The sequence below is a fragment of the Carcharodon carcharias genome, chromosome 12 (assembly GCF_017639515.1).
Source record: "Carcharodon carcharias isolate sCarCar2 chromosome 12, sCarCar2.pri, whole genome shotgun sequence".
Taxonomy (NCBI): domain Eukaryota; kingdom Metazoa; phylum Chordata; class Chondrichthyes; order Lamniformes; family Lamnidae; genus Carcharodon; species Carcharodon carcharias.
Genome location: NC_054478.1, coordinates 26,688,448 through 26,710,876, shown reverse-complemented (window position 1 = coordinate 26,710,876; position 22,429 = coordinate 26,688,448). Strand labels below are relative to the sequence as shown.

General features: G+C 47.4%; 1 protein-coding gene and 1 non-coding gene across 2 annotated transcripts in view; both read left to right on the top strand.

Moving 5' to 3' along the window:
* The window catches only part of LOC121284659 (contactin-associated protein-like 5), a 1,009,875-nt gene that overhangs the window by 154,596 nt on the left and 832,850 nt on the right, over nucleotides 1-22,429 (top strand). The gene's annotated exons all lie outside the window — the stretch shown is intronic.
* trnac-gca lies at nucleotides 15,032-15,103 on the top strand. The gene has a single exon. It is a non-coding gene; the product is annotated as a tRNA-Cys (tRNA).

Sequence of the window (22,429 nt, the reverse complement as noted above, 5' to 3'; positions counted from 1 at the left end):
AGCACTAGTAGGAGTGAGGAAATAAAGGGAATTAATATCTGTAGAGAAAAATAATTAGATAAAATTAAGGGACTAAAATCCAACACATCCCCAGGACTTGATGGCCCACATCTTTGGGTTCTAAAATATATAGCTGCAGAGAAATGGATGCATGGCTATGATTTTCCAAAGTTCCCTAGATTCAAGAGTCATCCCAGCCAATTGAAAGTTAGCAAATGTAGCACCGTTATTCAGGAAATCAGGGAGAGAAAAAAACAAACCAGTTAGCCTGATATCAGTCATTGGGAAAATGTAATTAATTTTATAAGGAAGTCTTAACAATGCACTTAAAAAATCAAAGTGCGTTCAAACAAAGTCAACATAGTTTTACACTGTTACTAATGGGGGATAGATGAAGGGCAACCAATAGATGCAGTATACCTGGATTTCTAAAAGGCATTTGATAAGATGTCACATAAAAGGCTGATGCATAAGGTGATGGCTTATGGAGTAGGGGGGTGATATATTAGCATGGATAGAGAATTTGTTAACGGACGGGAAGCAAAGAGTAGGGATAAATGGGACATTTTCATGTTGGCAGGCTGTGACTAGTGGAATACTGCAAGAATCAGTGCTGGGGCCTCAGCTATTTGTAATCTAGATTAATGACTTAGACGAAGAGGCAGAGACTATTATATACAAGTTTGCTGATGATACAAAGCTAGATAGGAATTTAAGCAGTGAGGAGGATACAAAGAAGTTGAAAAGAAATATAGAGGTTAAGTGAGTGAGCAATATGTGGCAGATGGAGTATAATGTAGGGATGTGTGAGCTTATTTCACTTTGAAAGTAACCACAGAAATACAGAATATTTTTTGAAAAGTGTGAAACTTGTATATGTTGATGTCCAGTGGAACTTAGGTATACTCAATACACTCATGCAAGAAACACAGAAAGTTAACATGCAGATACAGCTAGAAATTAGGAAGATAAATGGCATGTTGGCCTTTATTGCAAGGGGATTTGAGTACAGGAATAGAGGACTTGCTACAATTGTACAAAACTTTGGTGAGATCACATCTTGTGCTCTCCATACCTAAGGAAGGATTGCTTGCCTTGGAGCAGGGCCAGGGAGAGAAATCATGGGCCCCAGTGCTCCTGTTACTCGGCCCTCAGGTGTGTCTGTGCAACAGAATTTTGAAGAGGTCAGAGAACAAATGTTCACGTTTAAGCTGTGAGGAGGGCACAAAGAAGTTGAAAAGAGATATAGACAGATTAAGTGAGTAAAGGTTGAACAGTTCGCAATTGTATCAGTTTTGTGATCAGCAAGTCTGAAGACTCTGCTGATTGCTGCTTCTCGCTACAATATATTTTCAATATCTACTACTCAACACAACTTTATCACGATATTTCAGTACCTCAAAAAACTCGTCAAAAGCGCCAAGATAGAGTGAGATTATAGGCAAGTAGACAAAAGGACAAGATTGAAGTCAACAGAAAAGACTTCTGAGAATCGTGTGCAGTGTAAAACAGGTTACTGAGGTCCCCAGCATCACAGGTGCCAGTCTTCAGCCAATTGGATTCACTCCACATGATATCAAGAAACGGCTGAAAGCACTGGATAATGAAAAGGCTATGGGCCCTGACAATTTTCTGGCAATAAGACTGAAGACTTGTGCTCAGAACATAGTCTCAGGATAAAGGGCTAATCATTTAGGACTGAGATGAGGAGAAATTCCTTTACTCAGTGTTATGAATCTTAGGAATTCTCCAACCCAGGGAGTTATGGATGCTCTGTCATTGAAATGTTTAAGGCTGAGATAGACAGATTTTTGATCTCTCAGGGAATCAAAGAATATGTGGAGCGGGTGGGAAAATGGACTTGAGGCCTATGATCAGACCTGATCATACTGAGTGGTAAAGTAGACTTAAGCAGCCATCTGGTTCACTCTTGTTTCTAATTCTTATGCTCTTAATAAACACTGTTGAAGTGTTGTCACTGTTGTAAATTTGGAAAGGGGCAGCCAGATTTTTTTTTATTCGTTCACAGGATGTGGGTGTCGTTGGCTAGGCCATCATTAATTATTCATCCCTAATTGCCCTTGAGAAGGCAGTAGTGAGCCACCTACCTGCACTGCTGCAGTCCATGCGGTGTAGGTACACCCACAGTGCTGTTAGGGAGGGAGTTCTAGGATTTTGACCCAGTGACAATGAAGGGCGCCGATATATTTCCAAGTTAGAATGGGGTGTGACTTGGATGGGAACTTGCAGGTGGTGGCATTCCCATGTGTCTGTTGCCCTTATCCTACCAGATGGTAGTGGTCGTGGGTTTGGAAGGTGCTGTCAAAGGAGTCCTGGTGAGCTGCTGCTTTGCATAGATAGTACACACTGCTCCCACTCTGTGTTGGTGGTGGAGGGAGTGAATGTTTAAAGTGGTGGATGTGGTGCCAATCAAGCAGGCTGCTTTGTCCTAGTGGTGTCATGCTTCTTGGGTGTTGTTGGAGCTGCACTCATCCAGACAAGTGGAGAGAATCCCATCACATCCCTGACTTGTGGCTTGTAGATTGTGGACAGGCTTTGGGGAGACAGGAGGTGAGTTACTCTCCGCAGAATTCCCAGCCTCTGACCTGCTCTTGTAGCCATATCATTCAGTTTCTGGTCAATTTAATGTGTCACCTGAAAGAGGGTACGTTCGACAGTGCAGCACTCCCTGAGTATTGTGTCAACCTAGATCATGTGTTTGAGCCTTTGGGTTGGGACTTGAATCCACAACCTTCTGATTTAGAGTGAGATTGACAAGAACCAGGGAGTGTTTGTGACAGATGTGATGCACATACCAACATAGAATGTGTATTTAAAATGATGGTAAAGGGCAAAGAGGGAGATAAATGCTACAATGGAGAATTGCCTGGAGCCCAGATATTCAGGCTGAGATTTCCTGGTTCTGTAATGATGGGGATTGAGGTGGGGGAGTTCGAAAAACAGGGGGGAGCCGCATCCAAACATCATCCGGCCACCACTGAACTTTCCCAGGGAAAGCTGGGAATAGGATTGGCTGCATGTTCCAGGCAGACAGTCATTTAAGACGCTTAAGGCCGCAATTAAGAACAATTTTGCGAACCTCTTGCTACACACGCAATGGTGGTGGCCAACTTGCAGCAGGCTGAGGTCCAACTGAGCTGGAGGTTCCACGCCCCAAAGAGTGGGACGTGAGCAGGAAAGGCCACAACTGTGGCTCAAATGATTCCCTTGGAGACATTTTCACTTCGCTCCAAGAGGCCTAAAGGCTTCGCCTCTTATAATTTTTATTTCAGATTCACACCTTCACAGTTACCTTTCACCCCTATCTTTCCCGGCGGGGCTGCCCAGGCTCTGGAGGTGCTGCCTGATCGGGCCTCCAGCGTCGGGAGGAGCCCGCCAATGACGGAAAGTGCCGAGGTCACCAAATAGGAGCCTGCTTCGGGCAGGATGGTGCCTCCAGGTTCACTGCCCGTAAGCGTGTCCTCGGAACCACCACTTGGTCTCAACTTCGGGGTCCTGAAGCCCATGGGAAAATCCAGCCCATGGAGACCTGAGAACAGCTGGGAGACAAAGAGAGAGAGAGAGAAGCTAGAAAGAAATATTGCACAAGGCAGAGTAAAATGACCTGCAGTGACCCAAGAAAGCCTTTCTGGAAGTTCCTGCCAAAATGTGGTGTTGCTTCAGCCTGACAGCCAGGCCTGGTGATTGTTTAGTTGGTGATTTGAAGCATTTATGTACATGAGAGCTCAGGACTAAGATAGGGCAGGATACCAACTCATGGAGAACATTGTGAAGTCCAAGGATGTAAAATGTCATGTAAAATAAGCTGTACTGTAATATCTTACTTGCTTGACCTCTCAATATAATTTAATTAACGTAACCTGGAGTGTCTTACAGGCCATCTGTTAAAGTTCTCGCTCGCCAACATTGCTGCTGCATGGTTTTATGATGAAGTATTTTGGAGTGCCACTAGCCTCAGGGCAGTTACATGCTTCAGACAGTGATAACTAGATGAAGGGCCAAGGCATTATTGTGAAATTTTCCATCAAAGACGTAGCAACATTGTAATGATTGTCTGCTTAAGTGAATTTGGAATTGAGTCACTTCTCAACTGGAAAATTGTCTGAGTGGGATCAATAATGCAAATCTAATGGGAAACATCACCAAAGTTGAAATAAGTAGGAGGGAGGATGAAGCAGAATAAGAGCTTGTGATTAGATGATACCTCGCATGGAGTTTGCAGATTGTAGGAGGTACCTCCTCTTCACTTCACCCCAAGCCTTTTGCTGCTTAGTCGCCAGTCATTTTCCATATTTCTCATCCCCAAAGACCTCTACCTCCCTGATTCTCCCTCCTTATTTAAGACTTTTGCCAAAACCCAACTCTTTGGCTGAACTTTTGGTCAACCCTTTGCACAAGTGGGCTGAGTTTATAACAACAGTGTATACAGCGCCACTTTCGTAGAAATGACAACTTGCATTTCTGAAGGGGTATAGAAATAGAGGGACCTGAGTGTATATCTGCATAAGTCATTGAAGGTGGCAAGACATTGTGAGAGTGCGGTTAATAAAGCATACAGTATCCTAGGGTTTATTAATAGGGGCATACGGCACAAGATCAAGGTTGCACATATATAAGACACTTGTTCGGCCTCAGTTGGAGTATGCTTCCAGTTCTGGGTGCCACACTTTAGGAGGGGTATGAAGGCATTGGAGAGTGCAGAAAAGATTCATGAGAAGGGTTCCAGGGATGAGGGACTTCGGCTACGAAGATAGATTGGAGAAGTTAGGACTTTTTTCTTGGAAGAGAGAAGTTTGAGAGGAGATTTGATAGAGATATTCAAAATCATGAGGGTCTAGACAGAGTAAATAGGGAGAAACTGTTCTCACTCATGAAACGATCAATATCGAAAGGGCACAGATTTAAAGTAATTGGTAAAAGAAGCAAAAGCAACATGAGGAAAAACTTTTTCATGCAGCAAATGATTAAGGTCTGGAATGCATTGCCTGAAAGTGTGGTTGAGGCAGGTTCATTTGAAGCAGTCAGAAAGGAATTGGACAGTTATCTAAAAAAGAAGAATGTGCAGGCTTATGGGGAGAAGGTGGGAGAACGGCACTAAGTGAATTGCCCATTCGGTCAGCTAGTCCAATCAAGATGGGCTGAATGGCCTCCTTATGTGCTGTAACGTGCCTGTGACTCTGTTATTCATTTATACACTGCCTTTTAACTTGGCAAAGCATCCTAATAATGCCTAATAGAGTTTGATAGTACAGAAATTGAGTATTGCTGAAAAAAAGAGACCTACTGTTGAAGCTTTTCATGTTGCACTCATCAGGACAGAATCACAAGAATACCAATCGTGAAGGGAACAACAATTTATACCGCATGCTAAGAGAGTATTGATTGGTTGGAAAGTGGATTCTGATTGGGGAATGTCTTTTTCAACTAAACAAAAACTTGGGGGTGGCATTCCCTGGTTCATTCCCCCTGGCAATGCCTTGACCAATCAAAGTTGACATGCCTGGTTTTAATTTGGCAGTTCACTTCACTGGTGCATTCTCCATGACAACATACCAGTCAGAATCCACTTGCCAACCAATGAACACTCTCTTCTCATGCGGTATAAATTGTTCTCTTTACAATTGGTATTTTTGCGATTCTGTCCTGATGTGTGCACATGGATAGGCTTCAACAGTATGTCAGTTTTTTTGGAAATACTTCATAGAGTGTTATCAGCCAAAATTTAAGAAGATATTAGAACAGCCGACCAAAAGTTTGGACAAAGTGGTAGGTTTTCAGGAGTGTCTTAAAAGAGGAGAGAGAGAGAGAGATGTGGAGAGCAGAGGGGTTTAGGGAGGGAGTTTCCAAGCTTAGTGCCTGAAAAGCTGAAGGTACAGTTGCCAACGGCGAAATGTCCCCAGTAATAGCTCACAATGGTAGGCGTGTGGCAACAGGACACCCTCAGTGCAGTGCACTCACTGACTTTCTACCGTATAATAACTCACTAACGTTAATGAAATCTTTCACATCACTGGCATTCTGCAGTTCTACAGCAAGTGCTTCTATCTTTTATAGTGCGCTACAGAAAGACAATCAGATTATAGATGATGTGGCAACTGGTGGTTATTAAATAAAACATTAGTGTAGTGTTGTAAAGCACAGCTGTCTGTAAAAAAATATATAAATTTGATAAGATATTTCATAAATGTTTACAATTGTGGCTTTCTGTTCATTTTTACTGCTGATTTTTCCATTAGAGATATGGCAATATGATAATAATTGTCTGCTCAAGTGACAAATGCAGTTTGGAATTCAGTCAGTTCTAAATTGATAATCTTCTGAATCGTAACAATAAATGCAAACCTATTTTCCTATGTTTGGTTGTAATGAGGTATTGTTACAAATCTACATTTTTGGCCATGCAGTATTGTGAAGATAGACCTAGGGATTTCCAAACTAAAGCTTCCATATGTTTAATGAAATACAAAATAGACAATAAATCTTTTGCTGCCATATTCAGTGCCTACTGTGTCAAAAAAATTTCAATGCACAAGTGGTCCCTGAAGGCAAGTTAATGGCTTGAACCCCATTGCTTGAGCTGAACTCATAGAATTATAGAATTAATAGAAAGGTTACAGCACGGAAGGAAGTCATTAAACCCGATGAACCCATGCCATCTTTTTGCCACAGCAGTTTAGCTAGACCCACACCCCTACCCTTTGCCTGTAACCCTGCAAATTATTTCCTTTCAGAGGTATTTATCCAATTTGTTTTTTGAAAGCCTGGACTGAATCAGCCTCCGCCACCCTTTCAGGCAGTGCATTCTGGACCATAACCACTCAGTGTTTCAAAAAAAAATCCTCATGTCGCCTATGGTTATTTTGCCAATCAAATCAAATTGTGGTCCTTTTGGCTCTCGGCCCTTCTGCTAATGGGTGGGTACATTTTCCCTCTATCTACTTCCCTCAAGGCTGTACTGAATGAGATTCTCCCCCTAGAATTTGCACTATAGGTTGCCCCCAAGCTAATTCACACCATGAGAGGTGTTTAATTACTAGCATGGTACATATAGCCATGTTTCAATTAATAAGTTGAATCCACTGGAGAGCTGTAGGACTTTGACCGAGGCAACGGAGATGAAAAAGCCAAACCCAGCCCTGTCGCCTCAGCAAAGGCCTCCTTGCTAACATCTGGGGGCTAGTGCCAAAATTGGGAGAGCTGTCTCACAGACTAGTCAAACAACAGCCTGACATAGTCATACTCACGGAATCATTTCTTACAGATAATGTCCCAGACACCACCATCACCATCCCTGGTTATGTCCTGCCCCACTGGAAGGACAGACCCCACAGAGGTGGCAGTGCAATAGAATGCAGTCGGGAGGGAGTTGCCCTGGGAGTCCGCAAATTTGGGCAAGGAACCATCCTGCTGATTACCATCTACCATCCCCCATCAGCTGATAACTCAGTACTCAATGTTGAATACAATTTGGAGGGTGCACTGAGGGTGGCAAGGGAACAGAATGTACTCTGGGTGGAGGACTTCAATGTCCATCACCAAGAGTGGCTCGGCCACACTACTACTGACCAAGCTGGCCAAAGTCCTAAAGGACATAGCTGTGAAACTGGGTCTGCGACAGGTGGTGAGGGAACCAACAAGAGGGGAAAACCTATTTGACCTCATCCTCATCAGTCTACCTGTTGGAGATGCATCTGTCCATGGCAGTATTGTTAGGAGTGACCACCACACAGCCCTTGTGGAGACGTAGTCGCACCTTCACATTGAGGATACCCTCCATCGTGTTGTGTGGCACAACCGTTGTGCTAAATGGATAGGCGTTGATGTAGTGATATTGTTGCTGGACTAGTATTCCAGAGAAAACAGAATTACCTGGAAAAACTCAGCAGGTCTGGCAGCATCGGCGGAGAAGAAAAGAGTTGACGTTTCAAGTCCTCATGACCCTTCAACAGAACTGATTTTTCTTTACAAGGAGAGGGGTGAAATATAAGCTGGTTTAAGGTGAGGGGGGGGGTGGGGGTGGAGAGAAGTGGAGTGGGGGGGGGTGTTGTTGTCAGGACAAGCAAGCAGTGATAGGAGCAGATCATCAAAAGATGTCATAGACAAAAGAACAAAAGAACACATAGGTGTTGAAGTTGGTGATATTATCTAAACGAATGTGCTAATTAAGAATGGATGGTAGGGCACTCAAGGAATAGCTCTAGTGGGGGTTGGGGGGGGGCATAAAAGATTTAAAAATAATGGGAATAGGTGGGAAAAGAAAAATCTATATAAATTATTGGAAAAAAAACAAATGGAAGGGGGAAGAAACAGAAAGGGGGTGGGGATGGAGGAGGGAGTTCAAGATCTAAAGTTGTTGAATTCAATATTCAGTCCGGAAGGCTGTAAAGTGCCTAGTCGGTAGATGAGGTGTTGTTCCTCCAGTTTGCGTTGGGGCTTCACTGGAACATTGCAGCAGGCCAAGGACAGACATGTGGGCAAGAGAGCAGGGTGGAGTGTTAAAATGGCAAGCGACAGGAAGGTTTGGGTCATTCTTGCGGACAGACTGCAGGTATTCTGCAAAGCGGTCACCCAGTTTACGTTTGGTCTCTCCAATGTAGAGGAGACCGCATTGGGAGCAACGAATACAGTAGACTAAGTTGGGGGAAATGCAAGTGAAATGCTGCTTCACTTGAGAGGAGTGTTTGGGCCCTTGGACGGTGAGGAGAGAGGAAGTGAAGGGGCAGGTGTTATATCTTTTGCGTGGGCATGGGGAGGTGCCATAGGAGGGGGTTGAGGAGTAGGGGGTGATGGAAGAGTAGACCAGGGTGTCCCGGAGGGAATGATCCCTATGGAATGCCGACAGGCGGGGTGAAGGGAAGATGTGTTTGGTGGTGGCATCATGCTGGAGTTGGCGGAAATGATGGAGGATGATCCTTTGAATGCGGAGGCTGGTGGGGTGATATGTGAGGACAAGGGGGACCCTATCATGTTTCTGGGAGGGAGGAGAAGGCGTGAGTGCGGATGCGCGGGAGATGGGCCGGACACGGTTGAGGGCCCTGTCAACGACCGTGGGTGGAAAACCTCGGTTAAGGAAGAAGAAGGACTTGTCAGAGGAACTGTTTTTGAAGGTAGAATCATCGGAACAGATGCGACGGAGGCGAAGGAACTGAGAGAATGGGATGGAGTCCTTACAGGAAGCGGGGTGTGAGGAGCTGTAGTCGAGGTAGCTGCGGGAGCCTGTAGGCTTGTAATGCATATTGGTGGACAGTCTATCACCAGAGATTGAAACAGAGAGGTCAAGGAAGGGAAGGGAAGTGTCAGAGATGGAAAGTAGTATTCCAGAGACCCAGGGTAAAGCTCTGGGGATCCAGGTTCGAATCCAACCATGGCAGATGGTGGAATTTGAATTCAGTAAAAACCTGGATTCAAAATGTTGATGACCATGAAACTATAGTCGATTGTTGTAAAAACCCATCTGGTTCACTAATGTCCTTCAGGCAAGAAAATCTGCCATCTTTACATGGTCTGAGCTACATGTGGCTCCAGACCCACAGCAATGTGGTTGACTCTTAAATATGCCCTCTGAACAAAGGCAATTATGGATAGGCAATAGATGCTGGCCTAGCCATCAACCCCCACATTCCATGAATGAATATAAAAAAAAGTGACAGATTTCAAACAGATCCAGCAACTTAAGACTGGGCATCCATGAGTCACATGTGGGCCATCAGCAGCAGCAGAATTGTATACAGCCACAATCCATAACCTCATGGCCGGCATGTCCCCCACCCAACCATTACCATCAAATCAGAGGAACAACCCTGGCTCAATGAGGAGTACAGGAGGACATGCCAGGGGCACCACCAGGCATACCTAAAAATGAGGTGTCAACCTGGTGAAGCTATAACACAGGACTACTTGCATGTCAAACAGCAAAAGTAGCATGCGATAGACCAATGGATCAGATCTAAGCTCTGCACCCCTGCCACATCCAGTTATGAAAGGTGGTTGGCGATTAAACAACTCACTGGAGGAGGAGGCTCCACAAATACCCCCATCCTCAATGGTGGGGGAGCCCAGCATATCAGTGCAAAAGATAAGACTGAAGCATTCGCAGCAATCTTCAGCCAGAAATGCCGAATGGATGATCCATCTCAGCCTCCTCCAGAAGCCCCCAGCAACATAGATGCCAGTCTTCAGCCAATTCAGTTCAGTCCACATGACATCAAGAAACGGCTGAAGGCACTGGATACTGCAAAGGCCATGGGCCCTGACAATATTCTGGCAATAGTACTGAAGTCTTGTGCTCCAGACTTAGCTGCGCCCCTAGCCAAGCTGTTCCAATACATCTACAACACTGGCATCTACCCGGCTATGTGGAAAACTGCCCAGGTATGCTCTGTACACAAAGGCAGGACAAACCCAACCCGAACAATTACCGACCCATCAGTGCACTCCCAATCGTTAACAAAGCGATGGAAGGGGTCGTCAACAGTGCTATCAAGCAACACTTACTCAGAAACACTGACATTCAGTTTGAGTCCTGCCAGGGCCACTGAGCTCCTGACCTCATTACAGCCTTAGTCCAAACATGGATGAAAATGCTGAACTCATGGTAAGAGTGACTGCCCCTGACATCAAGGCTGCATTTCACCGTTTAATTGTGGCATCAAGCAGCCATAACAGAGCTGGAGTAAATGGGGATCAGGGGAAAACTCTCTGCTAGTTGGAGTCATACCTAGCACAAAGGAAGATGGTTGTGGCTGTTGGAGGTCAACCATCTCAGTCCCAAGGCATCATTGTAGGAGTTCTTCAGGGTAGTGCTTTAGGCCCAATGATTTTCACCTGCTTCACCAATGACTTTTCTTCCATCATAGCCTTAGATGTGGGAGTGTTCACTGATGATTGCACAATGTTCAACACCATTTACAATTCCTCACCTACTGAAGCAGTCTGTGCCCATTTGCGGGAAAACCTGGATATTATCCAGGCTTAAGCTGAAAAGTGGCAACTAACATCCATGCCAACATTCTTGGAGAGAAGAAGGCTGAGGGGAGACTTTATTTAAGATCCTGAGGGATATGGACAGTGTAAATAGTGAGAAACCATTCCCACTCAAGAGAGCATCAAGAACTAGAGGGCATAGATTTAAAATAATTGGCAAAAGGAGTCAAAGCAATGTGAGGATTTTTTTCTTCATCTAGAGGGTGGTTGGAGTCTGGAATGAACTTTCTGAGAGGGTGGTGTAGGCAGGTTCAATTGAGGTATTCAAAAAGGAATTGAACTGCTATCTGAAAAGAGAGAGTGTGCAGGGTTACTGGGATAAGGTAGTGGAGTGGGACTAGGTAGAATGCTCTTTCAGAGAGCGAGTGTGGATTTTATGGGCCAAATGGCCTCCTTCTACAGTGTAAAGATTCTGTGACAAGTGCCAGACAATGACCATCTCAAATAAGAGAGAATCCAAACATCTCCCCTTGACATTCAATGACATTATCATTGCTGAATCCCCCACCATCAACATCCCAGGGGTTAAAATTGACCAGAAAGTGGACTAGCCATGTAAATACTGTGGCTACAAGGGCACATTAGAGGCTGGAAATTCTGCAGAGAGTAACTCACCTGACTCCCCAAGGCCTGTACACCATCTACAAAGCACAAGTCAGGATGGAATACTCTACTCTTTCCTGAATGAGTGCAGCTCCATCGACATTCAAGAAGCTTGACAACATCCAGGACAAAGAAACCCACTTGATTGGCACACCTTTAAGCACCCTCAACATTCACTCCCTCCACCACCAATGCATAGTGTGTACCATCTACATATGCATTGCAGCAGCTCACCAAGGCTTCTTCAACAACACCATCCCCCCTGACCTCTACTACCTAGAAGGGCAAGGGCAGAAGATGCATGGGAACACCACCACCTGCAAATTTGCATCCAAGCCACCCACCATCCTGACTTGGAACTATGTCACCGTTCCTTCCCTGTCACTGGGTCAAAACCCTAGAACTCCCTCCTAAACAGCACTGTGGGTGTACAACACCATATGCACTGCAGCGGTTCAAGAAGGCAGTTCATCTCCACCTTCTCAAGGGCAATTAAGGATGGGCAATATAAATGTGGCCAAGCCAGTGATGCCCACATCCCATAAAGAATATATATTTAAAAAAATCTAGCAAGCAGATGGGCTACAAGGGAGCCTGGAAAAGTGAATTAAGTTGGCACTCTCTCACCACAACACTACAATGATCATATCCTGTAGGCAGCATGAATGAGCCAAGGGCAGAGTTTTTGCCCCAATATGAGGGTGGGAAGAGAAATGGGTGGGGGTGTAATTTCACCACTTGAAGCCAATTATCAGATGCTGACTGGGAAGGCTGACACAGCATCAGGAACAGGCCATATGCGTGGAGGTGGTCTCCCAACAGCAGACCGGGAATCCAGCATTCCCGACAGGTTTTGAGCCCCCCATCACCAATGTACCAGGCTATAGCACCCTCCCCTTCTGGAATGCTGGCCTGACAGCTGTGGCTACTTTTTAATTCAGTAGTTTTAAAAATGCTGAATGGGCACCTCAAGATGGAGGCGCCCTCTCTCTCCCTTACCTGCAGTGGCAGTCTGCAGCTCCTTTTGGCCCTCCAGCTTCAAGAGCCCCTCTTCCATCCTTCATTGGGTGGTGAATGTACCCTGTGGCCATAAATTGTCCAACTCAGGAAAATAACTTTAAGGTGACTGCTGCCTGCACAATCTTGGGGTTGGGACCCCCATTTGAGGCTGACATCGAGGTCCAAACCCTTAATTCCATCTCTGATGACACCTGTTATCCCGTTGGAGTTGGGGAGAGTGCAGACCTCCAATGGTGTCATGCACACCCAGTTCAAAGCGAGGAGCCTATGAGGGTGTGGGCCTCCGCTCGAAAATCACTCTCCTGCAGCCTGAGTGGTGTTGCAAAAGGAGTAAAGGTGACCAACTCACTGAATGGCACGGCAGGGCTCTGGTCAACTCTTAAACATCTTTATCAGCCCAGTCCTGATACTGTGTCAACCTTGGCTTAATGGGTAGCGCTTTTGCATTCTGAGTCAGAAGGTGTGAGTTTAAGTCTTACTCCAGAGACCTGAGCACAAAATCTAGTTTGATGCCCCCAAGCTTGTTCCATAAGGGCAGCACACTATTTGTATTCATTTTTTAGAAAATGGAAAGAAACCTCCATAACTGTGAGCTGGATTAAGGAAAGCGTAGGATCATAGTTGTGTTCTGATTTTAAATCCTTTATTCCATTTTGAATTACCTTTTCAATCTTCCCTTTTCTCTTATGGTATTGAAGCTTCCCAGTCCAGTTCCTAATTGGACATTATTCATATGGAATAAAAAGACTTGCATATATGCAGCACCTTTCATGACATCAGGACATCGCAAAGTGTGTTACAGTCAATAAAGTACTTTTGAAGTGTTTTAATGTATGAAACACAGGGCGGAATCATCTTAGATTTGCACTTAGTGCAGTAGCTCCCTTTCTCTATTCCTCCCTTTCCTGTATGAATGCAGAGAGGGAAGTTGTGGACATGCCTTTTTTTTGGATGTGTGCAATCAACTAACCTGAATTAATCCTAACTCATCGGCCACAATGGCAGCTTTTCACACCGTATCGTTCCACTCCCATATCATTAATCATGCATTTCTAGAAAACAAGCCATTTTGTTAGCGGATGGGCTCTCATTCACCCACCGCGCCATTACCTCACCACTTTGTCATGCCGTGCACCATGTTTAAAATGTAGCCATGCGCACACCTCTCAGTGCTTCCAGCCCAGGATGGCTGCACAGAAAACATGGATCCGAAAGGCAAGAAAACTGCAGGCCACCCCCACCCCGGTTCAGTGATGTGTCTCTCAAGAACCTTTTGGATACCGTGGAGGCCCACCTCTACTCCCGCTCTGGCCATAGAAGAGGAAGCAACCTCAACAATCCGGCTTTGGAGGCGGTGGCAGCGATGGTCATTGCCAAAGATCTGCAAAAGAGGACAACCACCCAAGTCTGCAAGAGGATGAATGATCTCCTCCGTTCAGCCAGGGTAAGTCACTCTCCTCATCACTTTCAACTCACACACTTAAAGTCCATCACACATCCACAGGGCTGCCAATTCAAGGGGCATCATTATTCACTCTCTCACACACTCATCTTCATTGTCCTCATCGTGTCCATGGGACCACTCACCACCCATACATGCCAGGCATACTTATCATCTGGCCTGGCAGGACCACCTGTATTCATGCAGGACAAGCTGGCACACAACAAGAGGGAGAGGTTGCAGACTGGTGGAGAAATGCCTGAAATCAAGGTTCTCACAGACTTTGAAAACAGAACCATCCAGCTGGCCAGCAAGGATCTGGACCAGCCCTGTGCTGACGGTGAGGTCAGTGTTGCTGTACAAAATAAGGATCTAGCAGTGCAACATCCATCAGGCAACCATGCCATGAGTGATGTGTCCTGTCTCACAGGCCACTGCCATGCATTAATTATCTCTCCTTGTTTTTGCAGGCGCATCTGGGAAGCAGCCGAGGGAGTCCACGACCCAGGTGCTTGACTCGGGTGTCAAAGACACCTCAGAAGAGGTATTTGCTGAAACCCCAATTGAAGAACCATCACAGCGCTCACCCACACCCTCTGTCAGTGCAGAGACACTCCCCTCGGTGGGACCAAATTCTTGAGTAGCCTCGGGATCACATTCTGGTGAGCACATCACACTGTCTGATCCACAGCAGGCAGCTGCAGGACTTGCCAGGTTTTGTGGCACTCGGAGGGCTGTAGGAGGCCAGAAATCTGCTGAGTTCGAGTCAGATAACGAGCCTCTGGACTCAGTTGTCAGTTGCTGGAGCTATAAAGGCAAGTTCAGGAACATTAGGAAGGGATGTCCGCTGCATTGGGGGATGTGGTGGTATAGTCGTGTTGTACTCCAGAGACCTAGGGTAATGCGCTGGGGATCCAGGTTCAAATTCCACCACAGCAGATGGTGAAAAAAAAAAGTGGCTGAGGGGGTATAGCTCAGTGGTAGAGCATTTGACTGCAAATCAAGAGGTCCTTGGTTCAAATCCATGTGTCCCCCTTTTAAGATAAAAGTAAAACGCTACGGATAATTGAAAACAGAAAATACTGGAGAAAAGCAGAGCTCAATGTTTCACTTGATGGGCTGAAGGGCCTCTCCTGCTCTGTGATTCTGCATTCCTCAGATTTCAAGGTATGATGGAGGAGCCCGTCCACCTTCAGTCTGAGATGGTAGCGCCGGCATGCCAATGCACCGAGGTCAACACTGATAGGATGGCGACTGCCATGGACACCTTGGCCCAGGGCATCGGTCCTGCTCTGCTGCACGGGCTGACTTCCATCGCTGATGCCATAGTTGTGGCCTCCAGCAGTGTCAACCTGAGAGGGATGCGGGACAGCTTGATCAAAGTGCAGCTTCTCTTTCTCCTCATGAAGCTAGCCAGGGGCCCTTGGACACCCATAGGGAGGAGGATCAGCAGTTGCACACCCTGGGGCCATCCACCTAGGTGATTCCGGGAGTGTCCAGCCTATCAAAATCCCCTCTTCCTGTGACCCCTGCAGCTTCAACTTAACATGCTGAGGAGGGTGCCACTACCACACAGCAGGACCCCAAAAGCAGGCCAGGGCTCTCCAGGTCTTGGCCCTCCAGAGGATGCCTGTCAAAGTCATCACGAACAGGGTATAGCAGTCAGCAAGCTGCCTCCACCTCCGCTCTGGATGTCGGGGGAGCACCAAGACGTAGCAGCAGAGTTAGGAAGGTTAAAAAGATGTAGTTGCACAGCCTGTGTTAATAATTTGTACATAATGTTCACTATTGTAAATAAACTCCCAGGAATGTCTCCTTGCCTATGGCTCCTTGCTCTGATGAGCAATGTTCATGCCACTCAGATGTGAAACTTTGGCTCCTGCACAAGATAAAGGCAGGTGCCTCAGTCCAGGGCCTCTTCCCTGTGCTTTGTGCAGCCTTTAGACCAAAGTGATGGCTCGGCTTCACACTCACTGGACACGTTACAGATGTCTGTAACTCGACGGTGCTTGTCATTGCTGCCAGAACGGCGTGGGGAGGCATTAGAGTTCCATCATTCTCTCTGTGTATTCTCAGCAACTTTGAGGTGGGGCTGGCCCCCCTTCTCTTGAGCTCCTGTGACTGGTGATGCTGTGCCCCTGAAGGTCCATTTCTGAAGGCTGACAAAGGATCAGGTGCATTTAGAGTTTCACGTCTGTGTCTTTATGGTATGACCCTGATTACAGAGTGCGAGCAAGCTACCCTCGGCCAGACAGGAGTCAGACATTCTCAGAGGCTATGTCAAGATCTGTGGAGTGTCCGCTTTGCATGTCGTCGTCATCATCATCTTGGAATCGAGTGACTATTAGGGCCTACCCTGCAGCCTATGACAGGAGCATTATCATAGTATCACTGCCATCAACCAGACTGGAGTCAAACGTTCAAGGATGTAATGTCTCCACACTGCATGTCATCATCATCCTCCACAAATCAAGCAGCTATGAGGGCCTCCCAAGCGCGCCTGCCTCATCTGGCCAATGCGAGGGCCTCATCGCCATCATCATCGCCTTCAAGGAACATAAGAACATAAGACATAGGAGCAGAAATTAGGCCATTCAGCCCATCGGGTCTGCTCCACCATTCAATCATAGCTGATAAGTTTCTCAACACCATTATCCCGCCTTCTCCCCGTAACCTTTGACCCCCTTACCAAGAACCTATCTATCTCGGTCTTAAATACACTCAATGACCTGGCCTCCACAGCCTTCTGTGGCAATGAATTCCATACATTCACCACTCTCTGGCTAAAGAAGTTTCTCCTCATCTCTGTTCTAAAAGGTCTTCCCTTTACTCTGAGGCTGTGCCCTCGGGTCCTAGTCTCTCCTACTAATGGAAACATCTTCCCCACATCCACTCTATCCAGGCCTTTCAGTATTCTGTAAGTGTCAATCAGATCCCCCCTCATCCTTCTAAACTCCATCGAGTATAGACCCAGGGTCCTCAAACGTTCCTCATATGTTAAGCCTTTCATTCCTGGGATCATTCTCGTGAACCTCCTCTGGACCCTCTCCAGGGCCAGCACATCCTTCCTGAGATACGGGGCCCAAAATTGCTGAGGAGGGTGACCTCCTCACCTTCATCCCCGTCAGTGTCCTCCTCATCAGAGGAGACCTCCAGCTTCTCCATCTCCTCCTCAGCCAGCTCCTCTCCCCGTTGCAGTGCCAGGTTGTAAAGGGCACAGTAGTGACGATGATGCATGACACCCTCTGCAGACTATATAGCAGGAGTCCACCAGACCGGTCCAGTCACCGGAACCTCATTTTCAGCATCCCGATGGTTTGCTCCCCCAAGGTGCAAGTTGCAGCGTCAGCGTGAGCCTTGTTATACCTTCACTCTGCTGCAGTCTGAGGCTGCTGCACGGGTGTCATCAACCACGTCCTCTGTGGGGGTAGCCCTTGTCCCCGAGGAGCCATCCCTGCAGCCTCTGCGGACCCTGGACAACGTCAGGGATCTGTGACCGACTGAGAATGTAGGAGTCATGCAGACTCCCTGGGAACCGTGCACAGAACTGTAGGATGCGTTTGTTGTGGTCGCACATCAGCTGAAGATCCAGCGAGTGGAAGCCCTTGCGGTTGACATAGTTGACCGCTTGGTGCGACGGAGATCTGAGCATCCCATGAGTGCAGTGATGGTGCCCTGCACCTGTGGGAAACCTGAGATCTGGGCAAATCCCAGCGCTGTTGCATCCTGGCGTTCCTGGTCCCGGGCCAAATGCACCAAGTTCTGTGCCTTCATGAAGATGACATCCATGACCTCCTGGATGCATTTGTGTGTAGTGGCTTGTGATATCCCACAGAGGTCACCTGCAGATCCCTGAAAGGAGCCACTGGCATAAAAATTGAGATCTGCGGTAGCTTTCATGGCTACTGGCAGTGGATGCCCTCCATGTACCCATGGCATCAAATCCTTGCAAAAGCTGGCTACACTGATTTTTGATCATCTGCAGGAATGAAAGATGGCGTCTATAGACTTGGGCCTAGCTCGGCATTGACCAGCGATGGTTCGCTGTGGGTCTTCAGCGGCATGTGCAGGAGCCCCAGCCACTCCTTCCTGAGGGTGCTACTCATCCTTCTGCACAGCCAGATGCCTCCGTCGTTCTCTTCCTCTTCAACTCTGCTCTCTGTGAGCCATGAGACATACAGCTAGGTCACCAAGCTCCATGCTCCTGATTTACTCATTTTGCAGGGTGAAAGAGAGAGACTCGTGAGTTAGCATGTGTATTGTAAGAACCTCTCTTGGTTAAGGTCTGAAGGCCCCTTAACGCATCCCGGAGAGTGTTGGCCACCATTTGGATGTCCAGAGTTTAGTGCACTGCATGGCTGCCCGGGGCCCCGCCCAACTCTGCCCTACTCCGCCTGACTGATTGGCGGCAGCTTTGCCCACTGGACTGCATGCTGTGCTCTCAGCTTAGGCACAGGCATTCTGCTAACCCGCACTGCAAGGCTGCGCTGTTAGCTTGAATCAAGGGGGAGACTGGTCCAAACTTGAATGATGATAAGGGGCTCTGAGCACCTTAATCAGTGACTTCTTCATGGCCAGCTTTTGCAAGGAGATTATACAGCTTTCCCAGGCATCCAACTGTTCTGCCGTCCACTAAAATGCTAATTTGTTTGCAGTCTGTGCCCAAGGTGTGAAAAGCTATGGAGTACTTTGGTGCCTCTGCGTTGCTTGAGTGGGCAGATAAGTTGAAGCCCAACTCCATGCATGTCAATGTGGCTGCACCTGAACTGTCTCAGCTGAGGAGGAATGGTCACTTTATACAAGGTTTCCCTGATGCGTGGTCGCTTCCCTCCCACCCGACCCCACATATGCTTGTGCATGACCATCCACCGCAGTGTGGCCCTTGCCCACCCCCCTCACCCCCCAATTCATCTCAATCACAGTGCAGCCCTTGAACAAAAACAGAATTACCTGGAAAAACTCAGCAGGTCTGGCAGCATCGGCGGAGAAGAAAAGAGTTGACGTTTCGAGTCCTCATGACCCTTCGACAGAACTTGCATTCGAGTCCAAGAAAGAGTTGAAATATAAGCTGGTTTAAGGTGTGTGTGTGGGGGGCGGAGAGATAGAGAGACAAAGAGGTGGAGTGGGGGGGGTGTGGTTGTAGGGACAAACAAGCAGTGATAGAAGCAGATCATCAAAAGATGTCAACGACAATAGTACAATAGAACACATAGGTGTTAAAATTAAAGTTGGTGATATTATCTAAACGAATGTGCTAATTAAGAATGGATGGTAGGGCACTCAAGGTATAGCTCTAGTGGGGTTTTTTTTTTATATAATGGAAATAGGTGGGAAAAGGAAAATCTTTATAATTTATTGGAAAAAAAAAGGGAAGGGGGAAACAGAAAGGGGGTGGGGATGGGGAAGGGAGCTTACGACCTAAAGTTGTTGAATTCAATATTCAGTCCGGAAGGCTGTAAAGTCCCTAGTCGGAAGATGAGGTGTTGTTCCTCCAGTTTGCGTTGGGCTTCACTGGAACAATGCAGCAAGCCAAGGACAGACATGTGGGCAAGAGAGCAGGGTGGAGTGTTGAAATGGCAAGCGACAGGGAGGTTTGGGTCATTCTTGCGGACAGACCGCAGGTGTCCTGCAAAGCGGTCGCCCAGTTTACGTTTGGTCTCTCCAATGTAGAGGAGACCACATTGGGAGCAACGAATGCAGTAGACTAAGTTGGGGGAAATGCAAGTGAAATGCTGCTTCACTTGAGAGGAGTGTTTGGGTCCTTGGACGGTGAGGAGAGAGGAAGTGAAGGGGCAGGTGTTGCATCTTTTGCGTGGGCATGGGGTGGTGCCATAGGAGGGGGTTGAGGAGTAGGGGGTGATGGAGGAGTGGACCAGGGTGTCCCGGAGGGAGCGATCCCTACGGAATGCCGATAAGGGGGGCGAAGGGAAGATGTGTTTGGTGGTGGCATCATGCTGGAGTTGGCGGAAATGGCGGAGGATGATCCTTTGAATGCGGAGGCTGGTGGGGTGATAAGTGAGGACAAGGGGGACCCTATCATGTTTCTGGGAGGGAGGAGAAGGCGTGAGGGCGGATGCGCGGGAGATGGGCCGGACACGGTTGAGGGCCCTGTCAACGACCGTGGGTGGAAAACCTCGGTTAAGGAAGAAGGAGGACATGTCAGAGGAACTGTTTTTGAATGTAGCATCATCGGAACAGATGCGACGGAGGCGAAGGAACTGAGAGAATGGGATGGAGTCCTTACAGGAAGCGGGGTGTGAGGAGCTGTAGTCGAGATAGCTGTGGGAGTCGGTAATGGACTCCACAGCTATCTCGACTACAGCTCCTCACACCCCGCTTCCTGTAAGGACTCCATCCCATTCTCTCAGTTCCTTCGCCTCCGTCGCATCTGTTCCGATGATGCTACATTCAAAAACAGTTCCTCTGACATGTCCTCCTTCTTCCTTAACCGAGGTTTTCCACCCACAGTCGTTGACAGGGCCCTCAACCGTGTCCGGCCCATCTCCCGCGCATCCGCCCTCACGCCTTCTCCTCCCTCCCAGAAACATGATAGGGTCCCCCTTGTCCTCACTTATCACCCCACCAGCCTCCGCATTCAAAGGATCATCCTCCGCCATTTCCGCCAACTCCAGCATGATGCCACCACCAAACACATCTTCCCTTCACCCCCCTTATCGGCATTCCGTAGGGATCGCTCCCTCCGGGACACTCTGGTCCACTCCTCCATCACCCCCTACTCCTCAACCCCCTCCTATGGCACCACCCCATGCCCACGCAAAAGATGCAACACCTGCCCCTTCACTTCCTCTCTCCTCACCGTCCAAGGACCCAAACACTCCTCTCAAGTGAAGCAGCATTTCACTTGCATTTCCCCCAACTTAGTCTACTGCATTCGTTGCTCCCAATGTGGTCTCCTCTACATTGGAGAGACCAAACGTAAACTGGGCGACCGGTTTGCAGAACACCTGCGGTCTGTCCGCAAGAATGACCCAAACCTCCCTGTCGCTTGCCATTTCAACACTCCACCCTGCTCTCTTGCCCACATGTCTGTCCTTGGCTTGCTGCATTGTTCCAGTGAAGCCCAACGCAAACTGGAGGAACAACACCTCATCTTCCGACTAGGGACTTTACAGCCTTCCGGACTGAATATTGAATTCAACAACTTTAGGTCGTAAGCTCCCTCCCCCATCCCCACCCCCTTTCTGTTTCCCCCTTCCCTTTTTTTTCCAATAAATTATAAAGATTTTCCTTTTCCCACCTATTTCCATTATATAAAAAAAACCCCCACTAGAGCTATACCTTGAGTGCCCTACCATCCATTCTTAATTAGCACATTCGTTTAGATAATATCACCAACTTTAATTTTAACACCTATGTGTTCTATTGTACTATTGTCGTTGACATCTTTTGATGATCTGCTTCTATCACTGCTTGTTTGTCCCTACAACCACACCCCCCCCACTCCACCTCTTTGTCTCTCTATCTCTCCGCCCCCCACACACACACCTTAAACCAGCTTATATTTCAACTCTTTCTTGGACTCGAATGCAAGTTCTGTCGAAGGGTCATGAGGACTCGAAACGTCAACTCTTTTCTTCTCCGCCGATGCTGCCAGACCTGCTGAGTTTTTCCAGGTAATTCTGTTTTTGTTTTGGATTTCCAGCATCCGCAGTTTTTTTGTTTTTATCTCTGTGCAGCCCTTGAACCCTGACACCTCCCCCCCCACAAACCCGGCTCAATTGCAGGGGAGCACTTGCCTACTGTTAGCAGCCGGGAAATGGCAACTCCTCTGTGCCCTCATCTGAATGCACAGCACCTCAACCATGAGGTCCAACAGGCGACCCTCACGAGCGCTGTGCAACATTACTGTGAACTCACCTCTGAGCTCCCCTCGAAGTTCAGTGCAGCCTGCCAGCCGCATGCCTTATATATTCTGTTGTGAAACACGCTGGAGTGCAATCGCTCCGATGTGCTCGGATAATACAGCGTGGGGGGATGATTCCGGTAAGCTGGGCTCATAACGATACGCAGATGTATTACAATGAAAATCCCGATGTCCAACAGTGGGAAACATGGCCTGCCATTGATGTGCAGAAGGAAGATTGCAAAATGGTTTCACGACGGCTTAAAACTGATTTTTTGGCCTTCTGGCCATATTGTCCGCTCACGCCACCAAACATGCCCGACGCCAGAGGGCACAGAAAATTCCGCCCACGTTAGCCAATTTGAACACAGCAAGCTCTCACAAACAACCTGTGATAATGAGCAGACAATCCACTTTTTAATGTTGATTTAGTGTTAAATATTGGCCAGAATGCAGTGGGGTGAGGGTGGTGTGCTAACCCCCCTGGACTTCTATGT